Genomic DNA, 27,791 nt, shown 5'->3' with positions numbered 1-27,791 from the left:
TAATGTAGCACATGCTAAAATCGATAGGGTTTTGCATGACATGGTTACTGATGGTCGAATTTCTGAGGGGGAATTTAAATATATGGGTAATGAAAAACCTACACTAGCTCAAATTTCTGGAATACCCAAAATCCATTCAGACATTATTAATCCATCCCTCAGGCCAATAGTAGATGGGGGTAGATCAAAAACAAGTACTATAGTAAGATTTCTAGACATAAATATATAATAGAAGTAGGCCATTAAAGCAAATATGCCAAGATTCTTGGGACTTTTTGAGTAAAGTCAGTGAACTAGTTTATAACCCTAATGGCATTTTTGTTACTATAGATGTTAAGAACTTATTTTCAGTGATTCCCCATAGTGAAGGCCTTGAGTACTTTGAATGTCAACTTCATAAGTTATTTAATATGACCAATTGGAAAGTGTCAGCTATGGTTGACCTAATTGAATTGGTTCTTAAAAACAATTTCATTTAGTTTGAAGGTCAACTGTTTAAACAAGCTACAGGTGTGGCAATGGGGGCGGCATGTGCCCCCTTTTTGCTAATTTAGTTATGGCTGAGTTGGAGGAGAGATATATCCTCCATATTCTTGGGGGTTATATACCCAATTTTTGGATGATATTTTCCTTTTTTGGAACGACTCCATGGACAATTTTTAGAATTTTTGGGGGTATTTGGATTCAATGGTTAATTTTCTGTCATTCACCTCATATAGTCACAGTGATTACATCCACTATTTGGATGTATCACTGTCTAAGGACAGAATTAAGAGTCATTTTGTATCCAACATCTATAGAAAGGCCACTTTCTGCAATACCTACTTGCGCTTCAACAGCTGGCATCCACTGCACCAAAAGAAAGTAGTGGTTAATGGCCAGCTTGTGAGAGTGGCACATATGGTATCTGATTTGGAGAATTTCATGGGTGAATGTTAGAAGATCCTAGCCATGTTCAAAAATAGAGGCTATCCAGATGGATTTTTAAATGAAATAAAAAGGGAAGTCATCAGGAAGAGACAAAATGGTATATATTTGCCTATTTTGAATTTTGTTAGTGCTAACCATGTTATTAACAAAAGAGAAAATGATGTTGGTAAACTTTGCTATATTTCTACCTACAATTTGGATAGTGGAGCCATTAAGTATATTATTGGAAAGAATTGGTTCCTTTTTGCAACTGACCATGAGGTGTATAGTAAGTTAACAGCAAAGACTGGTGGCAAGCCCACTTTCATGTACCGAAAAGGAAAGTCTCATAAACATTTTTTGGAAAATGAGGGTGTTTCTAATTGTAGAAGGACACCATTAAATGGAACAAGAAAATGTGGGTGTTGTACACCATGCCCATTTATTATGGTTAGTGACCATTTTACAATTGCTAATGTTACGTATTGGGTACAAGGAAGGTTTAATTGTGAGACTAACAATGTTGTTTACATTGCACACTGTTCATTATGTTGTAGTTTTTATATAGGGAAAACCATGAGAAGGCTATATGAATGCATATATGAGCATGGTTTAGACATTAGGAATGGTAAAATGAGCAATGCTTTATACAGACATTTAAAAGTTAATCCGACACATTCTTTTAAGTTTATGATTGTTGAAAAATTGGTTAAGGATTTGCAAGGGAGAGTGGTGGATGAGAACCTGTATTTTGCTGACCTTAAGTAGCAGATTATATTGAATGCAACTCAACATCCAGGGCTCCATGAAAGTTTGTCCATCCTCCCCATTTTGAAATTGAGACGTTTAGAATACAAATTAATTTTATTGGAGGGCAAAAACATGTGATTTTTTTAATTATATTTAAGTATTTTAATTAGTGTAACAGTTTGAGTTCTGAGGAAGTTCCTTTTTGGAAAGAAAGCGCTAACGTGTGTTTTACGAATAAATCCCAATCTGAAGTAATTTGGTGTTCCTTGTGGATTGGTGTTCCATTGTTCCCTTGCTGCCACCTTGGTTTGTGTTTTCTTCAGCACTGTAGAAATGTCTGGGATTTCCAGGTATTTCTTGAATATTTCCAGCTGGTAGAGTACAATGTAGCATGGTCATACTAGAACACACACACACACACGCACACACGCACACACGCACACACGCACACACACACACACACACACACACACACACACACACACACACACACACACACATAGATAGATATAGCTGATAGCTACCCATTTGTTGCAGTTTGAGCAGGATGCCATTTTTATGTTTAATATTAAACAGTAAAACACTAGGTGCACCAAAGACTTGATACTTCTTCATGAATATTAATAATGCAATTATTGTGCACACAAGTTAACTGTAACTATATGATTATCTGCCTCTCCTAAGCAGAAATATTAGCTTTACTAACAACCATCTCATGCTATTAGAAAAGGATTTGTCATGCTGATAAAAAGGAACCAAACAGTTATGATTAGTGTATAAAACAATCCCTTGTTGCATACCTGGAAGAAAATTATAACAGGAGATGTGATACTCAATGTACTTCAAGTACAAATAAAATATATTCAGCATGAATTGTAATTACAAAGACAATTTAGCAACCACATGTATATTATGGACATGCAAAATAATAGGTTCTAATATATATATTTTTATTTTTCTCTGAGCAATTTCTCTTTGCTTTGTTATACCATTTGTTTTCCATTATGTAAGGCTGAGGTGTTGTTACTGATACATTTATGGGGTTTTTATTTGATGTTCACATTTGCCACTAGTACATGGTTGCTAGAAATAAATAAAACACACACTCTTCTGACATTGCTGTATGTTGTAATGTGGTATATAGGAGGTGATAGTAGAATAAGATATGGTGTTTTTCTGAGCTTAATTTGTTGACTGCACTTCTTAGCTTAAGTTTTGCTTATAAGTTAACCAACAGGCTAATACACTCAAGTGTACTAGCCTTTGATAGCATTTAGTCGAAAAACCAAGCATTTACTGTATTTTCTGTCTGTGTGTGTAAAAAAACTAAAAAAAAACAAAAAAATACTTCTGCTTTCCTAACTTTCCTAGCTAGTTGTTCCAGTGATCAGATTTGCTGATCCCTGGGCTTTGTATTTGGTTCCTGTGTTCCTCCATTTTCTTGTGTGGCCAGAGGGAAGTTTCTTTACTCACCAGTGAGAGTGGGGAGTACTGAGCTGCCTGTTTGTCCTCAGAGGAGTGGTTAGAGACAGCAACTGGTAATTCATTGGCCATTTTGGGTCATTTCCTGTTTTTTCCAGCCCCCTGCTATAAAGCACGCTTTAGCGCACTTTAGTGCGGAGTTGCCACAGGAGCACACAAGAGCAGCGGCGGTTAATCAAGGTTAAACTATTCGGGCTACCTAAAGTCCACTCTTCAAATTTTCCCTTAAAACAGCCTTCCCTTAACTGTACTGCTGATCTAACCAGCGTATTCTATATCTAAAAAGCTCAGCTCTACTTGATTCCTAAGTAGAATATTCTCTATCTGTTAAGCCTAGCACTTGCTCCTAAAGTACTTTTTTACTTGATATAGCACTTTTATTATACATAGTACCCCACCAGCCAAAAACCCCATTCGATCACCCACATCCCCCAGAGTCTTTTAAAGCCCTTGTCTATTCCTACTAGCATGTTGAGGGATCAGTTGCTAGTGTCCTCTCCTACTCAGCTGGTGAATCTGGGAATACTGAGGCAATGTTACAATTGTCTCATGTACACGGACAACCCTCTCCTTCTCCCACAAAACACAAATACATGCGAGAGATGCAACTATATAGCCAAACTGGAGGCTGAGCTCTCTCAACATAGGACTGGTAAGACCAGACAGGAGGAGAAGGTAACCACACACATCACAAACCCAGTCTCACATAGTACTATCACAACTTCAAATCATACACATAAATACACAAAGACAGATTCGGAGGCTCTGATCAAAAATCTACCAAAACAGCAGAGGCCACCAAAGCAGACACCCAAACAACTGCCACCTCAGGACACAACACATGCAACACATAGACCACATAGTCAGTGTGCCAAACAGTCATAGCCCTTTAGGCCAAACACAATGCCAGACACACTCGTCATTGGTGACTCCATAGTCAGACACACTGACGTCTCGCTCAGCAGATTGAACAAAGAAAAGGTCACAGTAAGCTGCCTGTCGGGTGCTAGAATCCACCACATAACGCAAGCACTCAGGTCTCTCAACAGCAGGTACAAGTATGACTCTGTCATTGTCCACGCTGGTGTAAACGACCTGAGATGCACCTCCTTGGACTACATGAAAAGAGACATAGAGGAGCTCTCTGATTATGTAGCCCAGGCAGGTATGACCCTGACCTTGAGCAGTATCCTACCTTCACCAAGAATGATGCCACAATACAGAGACAAGATGATCAGCTTTAATAATTGGCTTAAACTCTGGTGTCATTCAAAGGGGATCCAATGTCTGTCTGCCTGGGAAGACATGCTGGACAAGCCACGCTGCTTCACAAGGGATGGCTTGCACCTGTCACCCCTGGGCTTCCGGATATTGGCAAAGGCTCTTGCCACCCCCATAGTGCCTTTTTTAGGCAAGGCTCAAATTCTAAACCTACCACCCTAGAACACAAAAAAGGAAAAAAACTAAGAGTAATGCTGCTCAATGCCAGAAGTCTCAACCTCAAGATGCACGCACTCAAGGCCCTTCTCAGTATGGAGAACATCGATGTCTGTGCTGTGACTGAAACCTGGTTCAAGGCTCCCGAGAGCACCCCAGCACTATCAGGCTTTACCTCATATCATGAGTTCCGGCCCCAAAATCCGGACAACACCAAGAAAGGAGGGGGGTGTCTATATTCATCAAGAACACCCACACCTCAAGGTTGGTGGCAACGCACGATGCATCGGAGACCATCCAGGTGCAATTAACCATAGGCAAGACTGCTCTGCAATTTGTAGCATGTTACAGGCCACCCTCTCAATCTCAGGAACCTCACATAGCTTTCCTGAAAACACTGGAGGGGATAAATGTATCTCCAAACACCATCATACTAGGTGATTTCAACTACCCGAATATAGACTGGGATCACTACTCAAGCACCAACACTCTAGTCCAAAGGTTCCTAGAGTTCATAAACTCAAATGCCATGGAACAACTAGTCACCATCCCCACAAGAGGAGATAACATACTAGATCTCATCATCACGAACATGGGGTCACGATGTTCAACACCGGAAGTATACCCTTCACTGGTGAGATCAGACCATAAACTAATCTCACTGGAAGTCCACATCCCGCCCCCACCTGAGATAAAAAAGACCACAGTGAAGAACTTCTCAAAAGCCGACTTCACACTTCTAAAGTCTAGTGTGGTCTCTTTTAAGGCCCCCGAGACTGTGGAAACCATTACTCAAGCCGCTGAATCACTTACAAATGCCTTCTACCAGCACCTAAGGACTGCATGGATCAGGCAATCCCAAACAAAACAAAGACCCTTTGTACCAAAGGCAAGCGTCCAGTTTGGTGGACCCCAGCCATAAACAAGCTCTGCAACAAAAGGAGGAAGCTACTACAAGATAGAGTAAAATCCTTAAAAGGGAAAACACCCTTGATCATTATAAGTAAAAAATTAAGATCTCTCATAAAATCATCCAAGGCAAATTTTGAGAGAAAAGTCACTAAGGACTCAAAGGACAATCATAAGGCCTTCTTTAGCTATGTTAGAAACCTGGGAGGAAACTCCCAGATATGCTCAGGATTAGTTCAAAATGATGTAAAAATGACTGAACCTACAGACATTGCCAACATACTGGCTGACAGGTTCAGTGCAAACTCCCCCCCCCCCCCAAAAGGTGAGATATCTATACTATCTATACCAGAGAATTATAGCCCCCCAAACATCTCTAACGCTCAGGTGAGAACTGCTCTCTCCAAGGCAAAAAACACAGCATCCATGGGACCAGATGGTGTCCCTGGATGTGTGCTCCACGAACTCAATGAGGAATTAAACCCGCAGTTAGGGCAGCTGTTTAATCTTAGCCTCACCTCAGGATATGTGCCTAAGAAGTAGCGTACGGCAACTGTGGTCCCACTTCACAAAGGAGGTGCCTTCACCGACCCGGGTAATTACCGTCCCATCAGCTTGACAAGCTTGATCTGCAAAGCTATGGAGAGGATCAAAATGGAACTCATAAATAAAGACATAGGAGACTTGCAGACTTTGGATCCGACCCAGTTTGGCTTTGTCAAGGGCAGATCATGCCTTTTAAACCTGGTGGACTTTTTTGAAACAGTCACCAAGGCCATTGATGAGGGAAAGGCAGTCCACACAGCCTACCTTGACCTGGCAAAGGCTTTCGACACAATGCCCCACTCAGGTATCATTGAAAAACTCATCAGCTTAAATGTAAACCCATACGTCAAAAGATGGGTTGCAAATTGGCTAAGTGACAGAACCCACAGGGTCAGAGTTGCTGGCGCCATGTCAGACTCAAAGCCTGTCACAAGTGGTGTCCCACAGGGCTCAGTCCTGGGCCCTCTCCTGTTCGGCATCTACTTTTCAGAAGTACAAGCAAACACAGGAGGATTATGGCTGACAAAATTTGCAGATGACTGCAAACTGGGCGCCATAGTTGAGAACACATCTGACACAGATATCCTTCAGAAGGGTCTTATAGAAATGGAAAACTGGTGCCAGAACCATGGCCTAAAGTTAAACACCAAAAAATGCATAGTCATACCCTTCAGGAAAAACAAGGTTACCCCTAGCTACCATATAGGTGGCAACCCACTAAGCACAGAAGAGGTTATTAGGGATCTGGGTACCCAGGTTGACAGTAACCTTTCATTTGATACTCACATTGCCAAAGTAGTTAGGAAGACCTTCTACATTCCCCACCTGATCATGAAGGGATTCACATCTAGATCAAGGGAAGTCAGCATCCCTCTGTACTCATCACTCATCAGGCCAATGATTGAGAACAATGCCCCATTCGGAATGTATCTGACACGACACCTGCAGCAACTGGAAAGGCCCCAAAAGTTCCTCACCAAAAGGATAAAGGGTCTCAAAAATATGTCCTATGCTGCCCGACTGAAGGAACTTCAGCTCTACTCAGTCGCTTACCGTCTGCTCAGAGGTGACCTGTGCCTGACATACAAGGCCATGTCCAGCCCAGAACTGATGAACATGCTTCACCTCAAAAAATCTAGATCCCTCAGAACTACAAGGGCGGGAGACTTAAACCTTGACATGGTTATTAATAGGACGTGCTGGAGGGACAGATTCATCACCCAGAGACTCCCTATGCTGTGGAACAAAATCCCGGTACATGTGAGGCAGAGCACCTCGCTGGCTTTGTTCAAGAGAAATCTTGACCAATGGATGGGAGATCGCAGATATACCCCAGGGATTATCTCAGTGTCACTGCTTGACAGAGGCACACCAAAATAATGGGCATAGTATTCTCCAAACTAAAGGGGTGGCGAAAGCCACAAAACTCTGGCTAGGCTTATAAATGCCCTTGGGCAGATAGCCTAGTATGAACCTATGAACCTATGATAACACGTGACCAAAAAAAGAAAGTACGTTTATATAGAGGATACAACCTAACCATGAGATTCAGAGGTAATAAGTGGGTTTCTTTTGTTTCACAGATTAGGAATATCTCCACCAGTCATTTGCATGTTACCCAGGAGTCTTTGTTACATTGTTATAATAATGTTCTTATAATATTAGATGTCTAGTTTAAAAGTGTGTATTCCCTGGTTTATGGATAAGCAACAGTAATTACTGTATACCATCTACATACTGTCCCTTTATATAGTGCAGTCATCACATGTATAATTCATAATATAGATATCTTTATTGCTATTGTGGAAGCCTCAAGGTGTTTTTTGTTTTATGCCATTTGGTGTTTTTCTTTAATGCAAGTAGGGTGTTGCAGTTGTGGTCTGTGTGTTTAAATTTGTGCTCGTGAGGGATTTATCTTTCAGCTTGTCATGAGAGCAATTTTATGTATTAGTCTTAGATTACCAAAGTCAAAGTAAACTTTATTGTCGATCAGATATACACAGCAGTGCATGCTGAATGAAATTATGTTGCTTTGGTCCCTGTGCAAGACATAACAATGAACATATAGTTTGAATGAAAGTAAAATGAATGCACATTCAGTAATAATTAAAATATTAACAACACAATAAATTACCACAATTGGACAGGAAGACATTAGACAATATTATACTAGTAGGTATTGCAAGACTATAACTTTACATTGTGTTTGCTTGGAATATTGATATGTGATTTTTTTCTTTAGTCTTATAGTCATATTTTGACTGTAATACTAATTGTGGTGGTGATATTGCATGCTTGTGCAGTATGTGTATAATATACTATTTTACAATATAGTAGTATCAAAGTATATTCTGAATGCATATCAACATGCAATTATATTAAAAGATCATGCATAGTTCATGTATCTGACAAGGACTCATGGATAATATGCAAACTATAGCTGAACACATCTCTGTTGCACCTCATATCCAAACACATGAGGGCAAAATGGATATATGAACATTACTTTCACCTGCTTACCAAATTAACTTGGGTTAAAAAGACTATATAACACAGAGAACATGAACATCATTTTTGTACAAGAATTATTACCTCACAAATTCAATAGCAACTTGATATAAACTTAGTTTTCATACTATAGACTAACCTATATGAACCGCCATTAACCCTACAAACCAACTAAAAACAAACCCGCTATCAGGAGGCGCTGGATCCAAAACAATGCCACAAATTGGAAGAAAAATTCCAGAAATTAGCGAAAAAAACTCTTTATTGTCGCTTTCATCCCAACAGGAACTTTTTCAAAACAATGAATAAAGCCCAGTACACAACAAGGAGTTTAAATAGTACAAGCACATGCCCCCACTAATTAAACAATACAACTGAGATAATTGTTAACTCAATCATAATGTTGCCATAAGAAAGACAATATATAAAAACATAACATATAAAATGATACCTAAACAAATAATTAAAATACAAACCCTTTACTTGCAATCAGCATAAAACACAGGAAAGGCCACCCCAAAATGTATCATAATGCTATAATATTCCCTGCATATGTAGTTACACCATTTTCTGGTAAACATGCTGCATACTGACTGTGACACCCCAGCACTGGCCCAGTAATCAAGAAGCCTCAATCCTCACCACTGGCAACACTGGGAGGATGACAAATATACACACATTAAAGTGAAATTTCCCTTAAGAGCACACAGAGACCACAGTCAGTTTGGGAATGGTTTCTCCCTCTTTCTCCAGGCTCCCCACTGGCACAGCTATAGAGTTGAGATCTCAGCTGGGTGGCCAGGCCAAGATCTCCAACACCCTCTCTGTCCAACCAGTACTTTGTGTCGCTGCCCAAATAGCTGACACACACACACACACACACACACACACACACACACACACACACACACACACACACACACACACACGCACACCCTTTGAGGTTTGGTTTATACACACACACACACACACACACACACACACACACACACACACGCACACACATACATACACACCTGGGAAAGGCTGGCACAGATTTACTAGCTATGTCCCCTTCTGCCCAGACTATAAGGTAGTTTCCACCGCTACCAGCTTCTACTTATCAGCTACTAAGTCCCTTAACAAAGGGTGTCCAATTCTACTGTGTAATGTTACAATTAATCCAAATCTTAGTTTGACCAAGAGCAAGGCTATTAGGAGTGGCCTGCACAATGCCACCAAATAGATATGTAAGTACCCTAAGAGCTTAAATATGTCTCACAAATATCAGTCTTAAAGATAGGTTTATTTAATAAAACATAATAAAGGAACAAGACAATACAATACTAAATATGTATTCACAGTGACTTGAGAGTTTGAAATCATAGAAAATATTTAAAACAACTTTACAGGACAGTCTCAAATAAATAAAGAAAACATCTAAGCTATGCTTCACTATATTCCTAACTGTATCTAACAGAAATTACTTACTCATAGCAAAGCAAGTGTGGTGAATGGATCTTCTAGCTGATGTTGTTGTCATGTCAAAGACATACACAAAAATGCCCAGTCACCCCCTCAGATAGTTCTTAAATTAATATCAAATATTATTGCTGGGATACTTGCAGCATGACATCACTTTTTGTCACCTGACTTCAGTTCCCAGACTCAAAACAACCATTCTTGAAACTGCTAGCAATTATCATTTCCCTGTGAAAATACATAGCCTTCAGATGTTTGCAGATCCTGGAAGTCATAAAGCAATAAAACGCTTCTAAATCTCAAGCCTAGTAAGTATCTCTCTTTCAAGGCCACACAGAGAGTCCCTTAGTGTAGACACCCTGTCTCTTGTTGATTGAAACTGAAAGATAACATTTCTTGCTTATGACCCAGCAATAAAGTACTTCATTCTTAACTATCCTTAAGTGTTGCAAGTTAATCTCCTGTTAAAATACATAGATCTAAACAATTGCAATAATGTATAAAATATCTGTTCAGCACACATCTATACAATATGACATACAGTTCTGATACATTTGTAACACAGGTATATGAATCATGTTGCTATTCACAAATGACACATAACCATTTACAAAATTCCAGATAGCTGAGCTGACAATATTTGCTTTTGTGACACTGACCATATCTGGGTTACATATGCATGCCACTGTTGCAAGTACATTGTGCAACACGTCTACTATTATATATATATATATATATATATATATATATATATATATATATATATATATATATATATATATATATATATATATATATTCATAAAAATTGTTCTACAATTATTCAGTAAGTATTATTGGAATTTGGGTAATATGTTAATAAGTGTAAATGCTATTTTCCCAGTTCCCTACTCATATACCAACATTTTGGCAAAAGCCCATCATCAAAAACCTATCATAACAGGATGTGGTGAAGATTAATATAGCTGTTGGCATTGTTCCAAAATCATATGTTAATGGATTGTTACAATTTCACAATCCTTTACATAGCACGTATGACACAATACTGACTTGCTGTTACACAGTGCTTCATATTATATACTTTTCATTGTAGTCTACCCATTGTGCTCATACAGGTCAGGCTACCACACACTAAAAGATAATAGCTGTATGTGTATTCTGCATGACCATATTTCACAGTAGACTACTTGTGATGTTTTAGATGTACGTGGAACGTTCTGGTTTTAATAATCCTCTGCAAGGCTTCTTTTTGCTAGTCCATGGAAATTGCACAGGTTAGGGTGACTTTCCACAGTCTGAAAGAAAGACATTTCATATGAAGAAAAAATGAGAAGAAAAGAGACAGTACAGCTGTAACTATAACCATATTATGTAAACATTAATTGTACCACATCACCTGATATCTTCGCAGTATACACATATTAAACTAATGTTTCCAAGAAAAAATGAAGGTTCACAATAACATATTTAAATCCTTAAAACAAGCTTGGAGTATGACTGACACACAGAATGTGGTATCATAGCCATGTAACACTGGGGTGATGTTACTGGATATTATTTTCCAGTGTTTAAATAAAAACAGTAAGAGTAAGTTGGGAGGTTTATCACAATGCCCAAGATCCAGAATTGCAAGTTTTTTGGGAGGAGGATGGGTTTCTTCATGGCCACCTCTACTCACAAAACTTTACGGTTAGAGCACTGCCATAGCGCATGCAAGTAATCTACTTTCTTGAGCCCACATCTTTAAAATCAACCATTTCTCCGGTTTTCTTTTTTTGCCCTGTCTAGTGGTAATGTGACAGAAGTAAAGCTTTGTGAAATGGGTGAAATAGAGGGGGTGGCAGGTGCAACCTGTTTCTCAAGTTGGTACTAGTGCCCTGCCATGTTATATGATCAATATCTAGCTGTATAAAACAAGCCCATTTCAGTCTGTCAGACTCAGGTGTGACCCTGCTGTACTTATCAAGTGTGGAACAGCACCACATAGTCTGTCTTCCCAATAAGAAGTCTCCTGAGAGCCCCTCTTACCCCCATTGACGTGGCTGGTAAAATCTTCATTAAACTAATTGCAAGTATTGCCACCAGTGTATTTTGTTCATGTATTATCCTGCACTGCAATCAGTGAAAAGGACCTATAAACAAATGCTGTAAGAAATTCAAGCAATGTATGAATCGTCTCATAATCCAAGCTTACCATTATCAGTAGTAACATTCTTATTTACCCTTAAGCTTTCCAACTGACAATGAGGGAAATGCCCAAGCCTTGCCTTAGAAAGGGATTGTTAAGACCTCACCCCCACCCCCCTTGTCTCACAACTTCCTGTACTCAAATGGGCTACATTTTTAATGGGGGGATGCATCAGACAGAGTTTGGTAATGACCCAGACCAGTCCAAGGAGCATTCATGCCTGTACATACTTAATCAACTTAGCAGCCTGTGCAAATTTAACCAAGTTGGGAAGGCCCAGACCTCTATACATTTTGTTTGCCATAAATTTCATCCTAGCTAACTAAGGGTGTTATTATTCCAAATAAAGCTAACCAACAGGTTTTGAGTAACTGGGATTAAACTATGGTACAGTATACATTTTGCCAAAATGACTTAGGTAGTAATGACATAAGGACTGCAGCAATCTTAGCTAGGAAGGGTAACCTGATTAAGGATCATTCCCAGAGTCTGCTGGCAAGCCTCAATCAGAAGATTGAGGCTGGACTTGGTTAAATCCCTGATTTGTTGAGTCATTCGGATTCCTAAAAAGCAATAGGTTGAAATGACTGAACTTTTCCCTCACCCTCACAGATACTTCATTCAAAGGGAATAAGATTTTTTTGCCAGGTAACCTGCAGATGATAATCTAGCAAAGGTCTGAAAGGTCTTTAGGATCTTCTGTGTATGTCTCAGGGGGTGATCAACCCATGGAGTGCAATCATCCACAAACCAGGAGTCCAGTAGGGCTGCTTTTCCAAATATGGGAATGTCCTAGTGTGCACAATTCTGTTTCAGAAACAGGCTGAATGATTTGAATGGCAACCATTTGAAATGACAAGCCACAAGGGAGGGAGAGGATAACCCTGTCTCAAGCCCCTAAATAATTGGAATGTGTCAGTACAAAAGTAATTAGTGACAACTTGGGCTAAGGTTTGCTTGTACAACAGTTTGCACCCCACCATGAATTTAACCAGGATATTAAACACATTCATAACCCCAGAACAAATCACATTCATGTGAATCAGACACCTTCTCGAAGGCCACAAACACAGCCACTCAAGGAGCTTCTATAACTTAGATGATTTGCTAAGTGTTATGGAAAAGGCAAAGTCAGTCCAGGCTTCCCTGTCTCTTTGGGATAAATACTTGCTTAGTTGTGTTAATCATATCTGCCATTCCCACCTGCAATCTGTTTGCTAGGGCTCTGACTAAATGTTTTTGTTTAAGTTGACATCAGGGAGACATGTCTATAGCTAAGGGGATTTATATGAACTTTGCTTTCATTGTCAGCATCAGAATGGTCATCAGCCTGGACTGGAGAAATTCCTTTGTAGAAAGACTGTCATTAAAGAGAGACAACAGACATGGCACAATCTCATCACTCATTATTATAGTAATTGTCCTTGGCAATATCATCCAGTCCAACTGCCTTTTCATCCTTTAAAAACTGAATTGCTCATTTTAGCTCTTCAGTCTAAGTGGTTATCTAGACAAGTCATCTGAGTAGCTGTAAGTTTTAGCCAGATTATCTTTTTGAGGTAAAATCATTCCATAGCATCTCTAAGATGTTTGGAGGTGTTTGATACACAGAATTATAATTGTTTACCATTATAGATTTGATTCCCCTGGACAAAAAGGCTTCTGTCCCTGTGTAATTTCTTAAGGCCTGGATCATGCATGCAGTCTTGTGCACCTTCAGATGCAAGTTTAGTAGTTCAGATGACTGAATTTGGCTGGCCCAGATCAATGTCTATACCGACTCCCAATTTTTCTGCTGCCTGGTGTAGAACAGGATGTGAATTTTTCTTTTGAGGCCTTCTATCTAAGATAGCAAGTGAACATCACTACAAAACATGCTGGCATATTGCGATGTCAGTCATTGCAATGATTGCTCTGCTTTCTGTATTGGAGTGGTGTACTGATGTGTGGGTTACATGATTAGTAAAATCTGATAAGGAGATTTTAAATGCATTCCAGTCCACCCAATAACTGGATGATTAAATAGATTGTCATCTTAATCCATTTGCTCCTCCCCTGATTTTACATAACAAATATAATATAAGGTGTGCAGAGCTAGGGATTGCCAGCATTATCAAAAATATCTCTACTGCAGTATGAGAGGCCATCCAGAATCATTTCCACTTGACTTGTATCCTCTGGCCAGCATTGGCTAACTAAAAAAATATGAATTCTACTGGTAGCACTTGTTTGCAGAGCACAGAGAGAATATCAGATACATTAAGATTTGTAATATGCCAGATGTTTACTAAATAGAATTCCCTCATTCACCCTGGTAAAACCACCAAAGTGAGCAATGTAGCAACCTGAATAACAAAAAAACAAATCCACCGTACGCAAACACTCCTCTGTGTCTTGGGAATTCTACTCAGTACTACAAAGCCACAATCCCACCAGTGTAATCAAGCAGCAGAAGATATAATGTCATGATAAATATCAAAAAAATAAAATAAAATGATTTATTGAACCCAAATCTCCAAAACTGGTTAAGCGCTTTCACTTGTAGGAATACAAGCTTCATCAGAACACCATAGCTAGATTGCCAACTCATTAAATAACTTTTTTGGCGCAAATTCCTTTTGAAATCGGTCACAGTAATTTAAAGAGATACATGCTCATTTATAAACATATACCAAGCTTGCTAATACATATTATAACAAATGTGAAAACAACATCAAATTAAAATCAAGATAAAAGAATGAAAATCAAAATATGATGCAAGAAAAATACAATGGTCTAAAAAAAATTCCATAACCAGCAACAATGAACCTGTAACAATTGTATAGAAATATTTTTCTAAAAAATATATTTCTAAAAAAAAAAAAAAAATATATATATATATATATATATCATTCTAAAGCCAGTAATGGTTTGATGGAAATTGTATCATTTAAACCTGGTGTAACAGATGCGTCTGTGTAAATTTGCCACCATAATTCTTTATATAGAAGTAGGCCATTAAAGTCACCTCCTCTTTGGTTAACCTGCACTATATCCACTATGCCAAAATTGAAATAGTGCTTGTCACCATATTTCTTGATATGTCTGAACAACGCATTTTTGTCATCCTTTCTTTTAATACTGTATAGATGAGAATAAATGCGTTTGTTAAAACTCCTTTGAGTCTTGCCTATGTAGAACCCAGAACAGGTCCTACATAAAGCAAGATATACTACCATTTTGGTTAGGCAATTGCCTCCACAAAAATTAATACGAGTGTGATTATAGTTGTCCAATCTCACACTGTCACCCTGAAATATAGTGTAGCATTGTTTACAAGTCCCACATTTAGTAGTGCTCCTAAATGTGGGCGTCTTGGTGAGGGAACCCCTCTCCAAGATAAGTTTAATGTTAGTACCTATTTTATTAACAAACCTAGGGCTGTGACCTAAAATGGGGGCTATGTCCTGATCAACTGATATAATATGCCAATTGTCAGTCAGAATTTTCTTGACCTTACCCGTATATGTTCCATATTCCAATATACATGTCCTATTGAAACTATTGACCTCTGTCTTCTTAACAACTGAATTATGTACCCTTTTGTCTTGACTAATGTTGTATTTTTCTCCCAAGAGGGGTATGCATTTATTCCCCCACTCTTTAATAACACACTTACTAACATTAGACATGACCTTATCATCGTATCCTCTATCCTTAAATAATGAGGTAATATATGTGACTTCATCCAACATATCCTTGTAGGCAGAAGTCATCCTAACTGCTCTGATGAGTTGCCCTTTGTAGATGTTCATAAATTGTTTCCTCGGATGGTTACTAGAGTATTCTAAATAGTTGTTTGAAAAAGTGCTTTTTCTGAATATCCTAGAACTGAACTGGTTGTCATCTCTAGACACAAAAGTGTCTAAATATGCCAAACCCTTCTTACTTTTTGAAGATGTGAATTTCAAAGAAGTATTACTGCTGTTAATAAATTCCAAAAATTGTTCCAACAATTGGTCTCCTCAATCCCATATCAAATAAATGTTGTCTAGATATCTAGAATAATATTTGATATGTTTCATATATTGACTGTCAAATATAGTGCTGTCTTCCCATTCGGGCATAACCAAGTTAGCATATATGGGAGCACATGCTGCTCCCATAGCTACTCCCTTGGTTTGTCGAAAAAACTCTCCCTCGAAAAATATGTAATTGTGATCAAGGACAAATGACATCATGTCAGTAAGGAGACAGGTGGTGTCCCACTGTATGTCAGCATATTTTCTAATACTACAAGCAAAAGCCTGTGATCCTTCCTCCTTGGGAATACATGAAAACAGGTCTATGACATCTATGGTCACAAATGTTAAATCTTTATAGGATAAATATACTGGGTAACTTTTTAAGAATTCCCAGGAATCTTTTGCTATATGAGGGATTTTACCATGTATATGTTTAAGATATGTGTCAATAAATTTCCCCATAGGAAATGTCTTAGACTTGCTCCCCGATATAATCGGCCTGAAAGGGGGGGGGGGTCTTCTATATCTTTATGTATCTTAGGAATGCCCACTATTGTGGCTAGAACTGGATGATCTACTTTAATAAACTTGTAGATATCATCGTTTATCCTATTATCTATTAGATAGTCCTCAATGCACATATCTATTTTTCTATAACCTATATTAATTTCATTGAGGGATACCATGGAATAGTTCCCAGAAGTATATAATAAATCATGTATCTTACAAGTGTACAATAAACTATCAAATACAACAACACCCCCTCCCTTATCAGGTTTCATAATTCTGATATTTCTAGCATTCCTAAGTTCCTGAAGCACCTTAAATTCTTCCACAGTTAAATTGGACTTGACGTGAAGTCCAGCTACCTGTTTGTCTAGCTGATATATCTGTCGAGTCACTACTTTATCATACATAGAAATAGTAGGGTGCATCGGGGGTATCTACGTGCTCTTCTTCTTTAAGGTTTGTAAGGTATTATCAGTTATATGAGATGTGCCAACAGCTCTTGTATCCTTAAACATGATGGCCAAATTTAATTTCCTGATGTATCTTTTAACTTCACAAATACAATCTACTATATTGAACTTTTTAATGGGAATATATTTGATCCCTTTGGACAACAGATCAAAATGTCTGGTGTTAAGTTCATATCCCGTGTAATTATAGATGTTAAAATTCCTGTAAGTGAAGATTACATCATTTTGTGTGATACCTTCTTCTAACTCAGGGACTTCAGTCATGTCGTCCCTTTCTCCTAAAAGGGCGTCATTGACAGACGCCGTCATTAATATCTGGCATATTGGTGGTAATGTTGGTCTCTCCTGTATCCCCTTGTCCACTGTCTCTCCCTCCCTCTGTGTTCTGTATATAAAAAAATCAGGATTTCTAGATGTATCCTGACTTTGTTGTGTGTAATTCTTTTCAACTCTAAAATTTGTCTCAACCCTAGATTTGTTAGATTGTTTGTTGAAATTCTTTTCCCACATGTAAGCTTTCCCCCTTTTGTATTGGTCCAAGTCCCTGTGTAATTTTTTTCATCTTACGATCATACACTTTAAGTATGTTATGTTCTGCGTTTGAAAACTGCTTAACATACAAATTCTCCCATTGGGAAAAAAGCAAATCATTCTTAATCATTTTGCTTAATTCTTCCACCTCTTGAATTAGATGAACTAACCTGTCATCATTAAATTGAATGAGTAAAGACATATATTTAAAACAACTCTGATCAAACAAATTATTAAACTCTTGTATAATATTCTCAGTAACAACCAAACCCATAGGAAATTTAAAAAATCTAAGTCCCATCGGGACTATCTTCATTTCTAAACATTTTGATAAGTAGGCATTGTCTAATTTTATACTATTGATTTGGAATAATTTCCTACCCAAATCATAAACTAAATCCTTCAAAGTGCCCTTATGCTTGTCCTTCAATACATGCAACCTGTTCTCAGCCACATCAGAATGTGTATTGTCAAAAAAACAGCTTTTATCTAAAAATACTTTAAAAAGATCTGTATTCTGTATTTTATTTTTACCCATAACACCAGATATATTTTTATCCATCGTAATACTGTCCACAATTTCATTGGATTTAGTAGTCTCTTTTACCGTAGTAGCGTATGTAAAATGCGGTTTCATTCTCTTAGGTTTGGTGCCTATCCTGTGAGCTTCCTCGTCACTATCACCAAAAGAGAAATCAAAAGTAAAATCAGGTGTACCCAGTTTACTGCTACTACGTTGAGTTCCGGAAAGTGAAACAATCGGAATATCAAGAGATTTAATGTTCGCAGTGTTAGTACCTTTACTATCGGACATTTTTAAATCCATACAGGTTCCTTGTCCGTTAGATATATCTGTAGTGTAGGTAGACAAATTGGATAGTCTAATGTCCTCCTTGCCACTGTTGTTGCTCCCTCGAACCACATGCAATGCACTAGCCTTGCTGTTACTGCTGTGGGCAGCCGCTGGTGAACAAAGACACTTATCGGACTCATTAACTCCTGAACGGGTGTCAACAATAATGCTGCTAAAATGATTGAGTAGAGAGGTGAGCCTGCTCACTTCACCTCTCAGTTCTCTTATTTTGGCTGTCACCGAGTTCAAATCACAATTAGCAGGACTGTGGGATGTATTGAAAGAGGATTCCTGATCAGACTCCATGAGGCACTACTGGGAAAACCACCAAAGCGAACAATGTAGCAACCTGAATAACAAAAAAACAAATCCACTGTATGCAAACACTCCTTTGTGTCTTAGGAATTCCACTCAGTACTACAAAGCCACAATCTCACCAATGTAATCAAGCAGCAGAAGATATAATGTCACGATAAATATCAAAAAAATAAAATAAAATGATTTATTGAATCCAAATCTCGAAAACTGGTCAAGCGCTTTCACTTGTGAATACAAGCTTCATCAGAACACCATAGCTAGATTGCCAACTCATTAAATAACTTTTTTGGCGCCAATTCCTTTTGAAATCGGTCACAGTAATTTAAAGAGATACATGCTCATTTGTAAACATATACCAAGCTTGCTAATACATATTATAACAAATGTGAAAACAACATCAAATTAAAATCAAGATAAAAGAATGAAAATCAAAATATGATGCAAGAAAAATACAATGGTCTAAAAAAATTCCATAACCAGCAACAATGAACCTGTAACACTTGTATAGAAATATTTTTCTAAAAAATATATTTCTAAAAAAAATATATATATATATAGATATATATATATATATATATATATATATATATATATATATATATATATATATATATCATTTTAAAGCCAGTAATGGTATGATGGAAATTGTATCATTTAAACCTGGTGTAACAGATGCGTCTGTGTAAATTTGCCACCATAATTCTTTATATAGAAATAGGCCATTAAAGTTACCTCCTCTTTGGTTAACCTGCACTATATCCACTATGCTAAAATTGAAATAGTGCCTGTCACCATATTTTCTTGATATGTCTGTACAATGCATTTTTGTCGTCCTTTCTTTTAATACTGTATAGATGAGAATAAATGCGTTTGTTAAAACTCCTTTGAGTCTTGCTTATGTAGAACCCAGAACAGGTCCTACATAAAGCAAGATATACTACCATTTTGGTTAGGCAATTGCCTCCACAAAAATTAATACGAGTGTGATTATAGTTGTCCAATGTCACACTGTCACCCTGAAATATAGTGTAGCATTGTTTACAAGTCCCACATTTAGTGGTGCTCCTAAATGTGGGTGTCTTGGTGAGGGAACCCCTCTCCAAGATAAGTTTAATGTTAGTACCTATTTTATTAACAAACCTAGGGCTGTGACCTAAAATGGGGACTATGTCCTGATCAGCTGATATAATATACCAATTGTCGGTCAGAATTTTCTTGACCTTACCCGTATATGTTCTGTATTCCAATATACATGTCCTATTGAAACTATTGACCTCTGTCTTCTTAACAACTGAATTATGTACCCCTTTGTCTTGACTAATGTTGTATTTTTCTCCCAAGAGGGGTATGTATTTATTCCCCCACTCTTTAATAACATACTTACTAACATTAGACATGACCTTATCATCGTATCCTCTATCCTTAAATAATGAGGTAATATATGTGACTTCATCCAACATATCCTTCTAGGCAGAAGTCATCCTAACTGCTCTGATGAGTTGCCCTTTGTAGATGTTCATAAATTGTTTCCTCGGATGGTTACTAGAATATTCTAAATAGTTGTTTGAAAAAGTGCTTTTTCTGAATATCCTAGAACTGAACTGGTTGTCATCTCTAGACATAAAAATGTCTAAATATGCCAAACCCTTCTTACTTTTTGAAGACGTGAATTTCACAAAAGTATTACTGCTGTTAATAAATTCCAAAAATTGTTCCAACAATTGGTCTCCTCCATCCCATATCAAATAAATGTCATCTAGATATCTAGAATAATATTTCATATGTTTCATATATTGACTGTCAGATATAGTGCTCTCTTCCCATTCGAGCATAACCAAGTTAGCATATATGGGAGCACATGCTGCTCCTATTGCTACTCCCTTGGTTTGTCAAAAAAACTCTCCCTCGAAAAATATGTAATTGTGATCAAGGACCAATGACATCATGTCAGTAAGGAGACAGGTGGTGTCCCACTGTATGTCAGCATATTTTCTAATACTACAAGCAAAAGCCTGTAATCCATCTTTCTTGGGAATACATGAAAACAGGTCTATGACATCTATGGTCGCAAATGTTAAATCTTTATAGGATAACTATACTGGGTAACTTTTTAAGAATTCCCAGGAATCTTTCGCTATATGTGGGATTTTACCATATATATGTTTAAGATATGTGTCAATAAATTTCCCCATAGGAAATATCTTAGACTTGCTCCCCGATATAATCGGCCTGAAAGGGGGGTCTTCTATATCTTTATGTATCTTAGGAATGCCCACTATTGTGGCTAGAACTGAATGATCTACTTTAATAAACTTGTTGATATCATTGTTTATCCTATTATCTATTAGATAGTCCTCAATGCACATATCTATTTTTCTATAACCTATATTAATTTCATTGAGGGATACCATGGAATTGTTCCCAGAAGTATATAATAAATCATGTATCTTACAAGTGTACAATAAACTTTCAAATACAACACCCCCTCCCTTATCAGGTTTCATAATTCTGATATTTCTAGCATTCCTAATTTCCTGAAGCACCTTAAATTCTTCCACAGTTAAATTGGACTTGACGTGAAGTCCAGCTACCTGTTTGTCTAGCTGATATATCTGTTGAGTCACTACTTTATCATACATAGAAATAGTAGGGTGCACCGGGGGTATGTACGTGCTCTTCTTCTTTAAGGTTTGTAAGGTATTATCAGTTATATGAGATGTGCCAACAGCTCTTGTATCCTTAAACATGATGGCCAAATTTAATTTCCTGATGTATCTTTTAACTTCACAAATACAATCTACTATATTGAACTTTTTAGTGGGAATATATTTGATCCCTTTGGACAACAGATCGAAATGTCTGGTGTTAAGTTCATATTCCGTGTAATTATAGATGTTAAAATTCCTGTAAGTGAAGATTACACCATTTTGTGTGATACCTTCTTCTAAATCAGGGACTTCAGTCATGTTGTCCCTTGTAAACAATGCTACACTATATTTCAGGGTGACAGTGTGACATTGGACAACTATAAGCACACTTGTATTAATTTTTGTGGAGGCAATTGCCTAACCAAAATGGTAGTATATCTTGCTTTATGTAGGACCTGTTCTGTGTTCTACATAGGCAAGACTCAAAGGAGTTTTAACAAATGCATTTATTCTCATCTATACAGTATTAAAAGAAAGGATGACAAAAATGCGTTGTACAGACATATCAAGAAAATATGGTGACAAGCACTATTTCAATTTTGGCATAGTGGATATAGTGCAGGTTAACCAAAGAGGAGGTGACTTTAATGGCCTACTTCTATATAAAGAATTATGGTGGGAAATTTACACAGATGCATCTGTTACACCAGGTTTAAATGATACAATTTCCATCAAACCATTACTGGCTTTAAAATGAGATATATATATATTTTTTTTAGAAAAATATTTCTATACAAGTGTTACAGGTTCATTGTTGCTGGTTATGGAATTTTTTTAGACCATTGTATTTTTCTTGCATCATATTTTGATTTTCATTCTATTATCTTGATTTTAATTTGATGTTGTTTTCACATTTGTTATAATATGTATTAGCAAGCTTGGTATATGTTTACAAATGAGCATGTATCTCTTTAAATTACTGTGACCGATTTCAAAAGGAATTGGCGCCAAAAAAGTTATTTAATGAGTTGACAATCTAGCTATGGTGTTCTGATGAAGCTTGTATTCCTACAAGTGAAAGCGCTTAACCAGTTTTGGAGATTTGGATTCAATAAATCATTTTATTTTATTTTTTCGATATTTATTGTGACATTATGTCATCTGCTGCTTGATTACACTGGTGGGATTGTGGCTTTGTAGTACTGAGTGGAATTCCCAAGACACAGAGGAGTGTTTGCGTACAGTGGATTTGTTTTTTTGTTATTCATTCACCCTGGTAAAGGTTTCCATGTTTTTTCACTCTGAACCTTCATCACTGGATTCTGTCTCTTGAATTGTCTTACGCAACACAGAAATCACTTCCTAGGATTATAGGGAGGTGATGACCTCCTAACATTAATAGTGCCTTTTGGAGGAATTGAAACAGCACCAGGTCTTCTGTACTTGAGTCATAGAAATTTGTGAGGATCCCAATCCCTGTTGTGGACCTAGCTTTAACTATTACCCATCTGCTTGTTTTGCCGACTCTTGAGGCTACCTTCATCCATCCTAGAGAATTGTTAACTAATATGAAAGTACCCTCAGTAGCCTCCCCTATGTAAGCTGCATCATACCACCCTTTCCATCTTCTCAGCCATCTGTTCAGTTGTAATTACCTAAACATTGCTTCCTGCAGAAAGACTACTTGGGTCTGCCACTGGAAAGGTTTCAGTAAAAAATGGGGCTGGTAAAATGAGAAATTTAACCCACAGATGTTCCAAGAAAGAAATTTCATGTGTTGATCTTGCTAATCAAGTAAGTAAAGGCAATCAATATTCACTCAAATGTGTGTGAAAGCAAGGCTGGATGGTAAAGCAAAAGAGAAATCAGTGTAATAGCTGACTCCCACACAAATGCAAATATACCCTTCTCTCTCTGATAGTAGTTCATCTGTCCATAACCCAAACATGCTGTGGCAGGTCTGTATCTCAAATCCCAAAAACACACTTTTTTACCCCTTGACTAGCTGTTACATTCCCAAGATGGATGATACCACCAGGCCTTGGTCAGTTTTTATATTTGAAGATTAAGGACTAGGGAAAGATTGTGTGTACTGATCTCTTAAAATTTTTAGAACATAAAAATCCCCTCTACTCTGGGTCACATGGTAGGCCAAACCTTAACCAAACAGAGAAGTGGGAAAAGCCTTGGATTTACTACCCTTGTGACTAAGCTATCTTCTGCTTGGCACACTACACAGATTTACTAAGTGTTATATTAGCAGGTGTTGCGAGTGGTAAAAACTGCAGACTGTTAAGAAGGAGAAAACTGGAAAGGGGAGGCAATTGGAAATGTAACTCCAGTCAGACACAGTGAACATATCATAAATGAAAGGCAGTAGGGGTTGTAAAAGGGCAAGTATCCAGTGTCACTACTAGAGCCCCAGGAGTAAAAAAAAACATTGCTAGGAAAAGTGAGCAGACACATACTTATCCAAAGCAGTATACTTTGTTAGGGCAAAGATCTCAGTTCTCAGTAGCCCAGTGAAGTCATAGGCAGCCATAGCTGCTGTTAGGGCAGGAATATAGTCAGTAATGTGTCAGCCTCCCAAAAAATGCACATCCCAAAATGGAGAGGTGCGCTAGATTGCAATAGCACCAACTACAGTAGTCAGAAACCATGGTTCACATTTCAGATTTGGATGTAATTAGGGACATCAGCACCTGCAATTGTATTGCTTGCTCCTGGGCTTGCACCTTTCCAAGTCATTGGGTAAAGGATTCAGCACTGCAAAGTCCATCTGCAGTTACTCCTCTTCATCTGACAGTTCCTCAAGTGGAAGGTAGTGATTATCTGGTTTACTATCACATTTGTGAAAATCACTTGGTCGAGTGATGAATTAATCGAAAAAAAATACTGAAAATAACATCACCTAGGCAAAATGATAAAAACGGTAATGTTGACACATCCATATTAGCAGATTTGGGGGGCAACTATTTCTGGAGGGAGTTTAGGTGTTTTTTTATGAGGGAATGTTTCATACTCATGAGAAAAGTTAAAAACTAATCCCTGCATGCCGTTAAATGCAGGAAATCAGGCCTGGACCTGGTAGCCCCATTTTTTTTAATAACTTAAGTGTGGGACGGAAGCTTTTCAGTCTTTGAAGAACATATCGGTATAATCAGGAGCAAAATGTACCACACCTCCAATTGTGCAGTTCGTTCCCAGATACCTGGCCACTCTGAAGATAGCCTCTCTATCCATATAGTTCAAGCATAAGAAGATCCTCTAAACTTTGGGATTGAAATAAGGGATTAACCTCTAAGATTTGGGATTGGCTTCTTGTTTTTCCATCTCCCAGATTTTCCTCTAATCAGCTCCCATGGACACTCCTACCATTGTCTGTAACTGCCTTTAAATAACTGACCTGTTAAATGTAATATATTAGAACAAGAACACTCATTCCTCTACCTGCTTAACTGAATAAACTACTGGAAACTTCAACAAGCTGTCTTTATTCCTCCCACAGGAGGGTATCGGAGAGAGAGAGAGAGAGAGAGAGTCTGCTAGATTTGCTAGTTTAAGTGATTTTATCTGTACTAATCCTTTATACTCTGTTTCATGTTAGCCCTGTCACCCTCTGGGTCACATGTGGGATATCAGATTTCACTAGAGCCCTCTGGATTACCTCTGTTTTAAGATAAAGTGTCTAGGAATGTTGGTGATTATCTTGGAAGGAATGCAATGTGCTCTCTCAATTACCGGAGGATTCTAAGTTTCAACAACACTTCCAGCTATATTTTAATGAATGTCACTTGATCGCTGCCCTCCTAGCCTTTCATCAGACTAATTATGCAGAGATTATTCCTGCAGGAGTGGTTTTCCAGATCATCTACTTTATCCTAATTTTATATGCCAGTCATTTAGATTCTCCAGGGTATGTTGGTGTACTTTTAACAAATCCTTGTGCTCCAGTAAATCATGGTGCTGCTGATCAAGTCTGGAATGGATGGCCACCACTTCAATTCTATTCTCCTCAGTGGTGGCTTTTAAATTTTTGATGCCCCTCTGTACATCTTATATGATGGAGGTTAACAATGATAAGAAGTTTTGTAAGAATGTAAAGTCTAGTGCATGTTTACCCCTTCCTTAATCTTCGACTTCTGTTCAGAGGCCATATCCCCGCAAGTGTTCACCATATGGTTATCTATAAGCTACTTCTTATTCCAGAGACTCCATGAGAGGTGAATGTCAATGGATGCCCCACTTGTAAAATATCAGGCAAGTAATGATCTGGTGCAACAGAAGGGCTAAGGAGGTGTATAAAAGAAACTTTAGCCTGGTCGATCAAAGTGCTGCTCATTAAACATTCAGTCCCGTGCATGGCCCTGAGTGCACCCCCTCTTTGAAAAATGTTTAAAGTAGATTGCACTTCTTCAGCTGTAATGCTTGTCATGGGCTCCTTTTGTATGTACTGATGCACATTTTTCTACATACGTGTGTCGTCCATAGTAGTGTTATATTCTCAGAATAGAAAGTTGTTTGTTATCCCTAGCAGTCCATGGCACTACTCCCCTTGCCAGTTCCACATGAAAGAAGTTGCATATCTATGTGGCTGTATAGAAAAGTGAATCCTGTGAAGTTCAGATAGATGTTTGTGTATGTGTGTGTGTGTGTGTGTGGGGGGGGGCAGAGACAACATTCAATTCATTAGTACAGTAGATAAAAAAATTGTCTCATCAATATTACAGTTCATGTGCATATCACACATGAACACTATTTGTTACATTCCCCTTTAATTATTCCATACATTTTGGAATACAATCGTCTAAGAATTTTTGGAATTCCCACTGGTGTATATGTACATATAACCATAATGCAAGCAAAGCCAAGATATACAGCGATGTTCATTAAATAAAATCTGCCTTCTCAGTGTTACTTTCTTTTGCATATTATGCATGAGTACTGTTTGTTACATTTCCCCTTTTATTACTCAGAAAACTTCAGGGCAGTACAATGTAAGACTTTTTGAAATCCCACCCATAAATCTCTGATTTTCATGATTATTGCTCTTCAGAAATAAAATATGTTGGACTTATCTACTTACAGTATCACTCTGTAACCTTACTACTAACTAGAGTTTTCATTATGTAGGGGATACTTCTGCAAAAAAAAGCAATGTCTTTCGACTTTCCCTGGTTATGGGTCATGACAGTGGATCATCAGGCCGCAGATTGATTGGTAGTAGAGTTTTTATGGTGTCGCATTGCCAGCCCAACCTTCACAAAAGGCATACACACACACTCTCACCTACCTGCAAGTCTTTAAAACTCACTCAACCACAGGGAGGACATGCAGACTCCACACAGAAGGCACTTCATCTGCGAAACAAAGCATAGAACCTCTAGCTGGGAGGCAGCAATGCTAACTGCTGCACCACCATGGTGTCAGTTATTAAGAAATGAAATACCATCTAGAATTGTGATGAGATCTATCACCACTGTCAAACACCTTTTAAAGCCCACAAAGGTTCTTTTCTAATACTTTATAAAACAGTTCCTTCTCTGAAGGTCATTACTGCTATTTGAAAATGTTTAAACTTTAGTACTGACAAAGACAATATTTTTGTATGTGTCACATGTGTGTGTGTGTGTGTGTGTGTGTGTGTGTGTGTGTGTGTGTGTGTGTGTGTGTGTGTGTGTGTGTGTGCATTTTGATTCATCTAATTAGAAAACGAGTGCAACAAAAGCAATAAAAGAAATCATTGCGTGTGCACGCATACACACACACACACACACACACACACACACACACACACACACACACACACACACACACACACACACACACACACTGCATCTCATACTACTACAAATGACCAAACAACTACATAATCTACTGACACACAAATACATACACTGTAGACAAAACCAATGACCCTCTCACTCGCACACAGTCTCAGACCACATAAACTCCAACAGTCAAACTCCACAGTACAGTCACCAGTGCATGTGCCATAACAGAGCAATGTTTGCTGTAGGGGGATGCTTGTGCCCCTACACCTTCATTATTTTATAGAAACCATTTTCAAGATCACATGCCGGTAGGGAAAGGGCTTACTCCCAATCACCGTGGGAGGATGTCATAATGGTTAAGGTGTTTACCTTACAGACGGAAGATGCAGGGTTTGATTCTCACATGGGATAATTGGCTGGGCTGGAAATAGCTCAAAACAGCAATTAGCCGAGTTCTAACCTATGACCTGCTGTAGTGCAGTCCCATGTAGCTT

This window comes from Protopterus annectens, chromosome 1.part0, assembly GCF_019279795.1.
Source record: "Protopterus annectens isolate FY-2018-M chromosome 1.part0, PAN1.0, whole genome shotgun sequence".
In the NCBI taxonomy this organism is placed as follows: domain Eukaryota; kingdom Metazoa; phylum Chordata; order Ceratodontiformes; family Protopteridae; genus Protopterus; species Protopterus annectens.
Note: the sequence above shows the minus strand (reverse complement) of the source record.